Source organism: Hippocampus comes, unplaced genomic scaffold (assembly GCF_001891065.2).
Source record: "Hippocampus comes isolate QL1 unplaced genomic scaffold, H_comes_QL1_v1.1 scaffold122, whole genome shotgun sequence".
Classification (NCBI taxonomy): domain Eukaryota; kingdom Metazoa; phylum Chordata; class Actinopteri; order Syngnathiformes; family Syngnathidae; genus Hippocampus; species Hippocampus comes.
The window spans coordinates 4079934-4081706 of record NW_017842059.1 but is presented as its reverse complement, the minus strand read 5'-3'; positions in this window follow the sequence as shown (position 1 = coordinate 4081706).

The window sequence follows — 1773 nt, the reverse complement described above, 5'->3', positions numbered from 1 at the left end:
TGTATGTATATATATATATATATATATATATGTGTGTGTGTGTATGTGTATGTATGCACATGTACGTGTATGTATGTATATATATATATATATATATATATATATATATATATATATGTATATACACACAGTGTATATAAATACATACAGTATATATAGTGTGCAATCATTGGCCAGTGCAGTCATCCATTACGGAGTACAGTATTGAAGATGACCCTCCTTGGAAGTTTATGTGCCGGCAGTAGCACATATACAAAAGGCAAGTTAAATCATTTTAAGGGCCAAATACAGATAGGAAAAAAAAATACTGGGGGGAAAATCCAAGAAGATTCGTATCTGATGCCCCTGTCATATTTTCCTTGAAGGCCATGGATGCATTGAAATCAAACATCAGATAAAACATGAGCGTTCCGCTGCTCCACTTCCTCTACTCATCTCACACAGCTCCTATAAACTACTGTTTTGGTGTTTTAAAAAATCTCTTGGTACCTTGACATAAACACAAATGATAAAATACATGTCGGTCTAAATGAAAGTCAGAACAGCTGCAGAAATCTCAAGTCTAAATGCAGTCTTTGTTTTGTGCCGGGCTCGAAAATACCGTATGCGAGAGCCAAAAGGGAAACACCTGCATGTACTTCAGGGTTCGCTGGTCAGACTTGCAAGAACGAGAAGAACAAATAAATATAGAACGATGAAATAACAGCCAAACACTGATGGTAGATATTTCAATGTGTCTGCATATTTTTGAAGAATCATACACATATTACTGTGATTGTTCACACACACACACCCACAAAAAAAAAAAAATATATATATATATATATATATATATACCTGTATACACACACACACACACACACACAGTAAGAAGACTAAGAAGCATAATTAACCCTTTCAGGGACAGAAATTTCTACAGTAGACAGCTTATCATGTTATCAGGGTACAGAGTGCATGAAAGGGTTAAAAGTGCCTGTGGTTATCATCCTTATGATATCAAAAATGTAGTCTGACTGTGGGACTACACTACTACGTCTACACTACTGTGCAAATACTGTAATGGGATACAAATGTGACACAATTCAATTCAAAATAAACGTGTCATTTCTGCTGGGTTTTGACTGTCGGGTATGGCAAGTTCATGCTTGGAGCTTGCCGAAACAAAGAGTTTTTGATCATTTGCATTTGTGGCTATTCATAGCAAACTGTTCGCTCTGTCTCAGCAACACGGTGAAAGAGATTGTGAGGGTGTTTCACATTTCAAGAGAGAACACATGAGTACCAGAAGCTTTTTTCTTTAGAGCTGAGGAGGTTTTTTTTTCAGCCAACACATCCATAAACACATCCTGCAATATCACCTACTGTATTCATTTCAGTTAAGCCCAGTGAAATAATGGGATGCTTTGCTAGCCACTCCTAGTAGATGATTTTATTGTATCATTTTAAATTGGAGTAACTTCATATTCTGCATTTTTTTTCAAGGGGAATTTACACTCAAAATGGTAAACTATTGTTAGTGTTAAAAGTGTAGATCTTTATCAGCTGCTGTTCACTGGAATTTACTCAATAATTATTTCAAAAAATACATTTAAAACATCGCATCTCTCGGCTATAGTGGCTGACATTTTTAGGTCTTTTCACTCTTGCAAGAGTGCAAATTTGAGAAGAATGTGACATTTATTGTAGGAGCTGACCAATTTATGAAATTTTGCCGGTCTATCGTTCAACAGCGGCCTGAGCACCCGTCCATCATCATCAGTCCATCATTTTTTC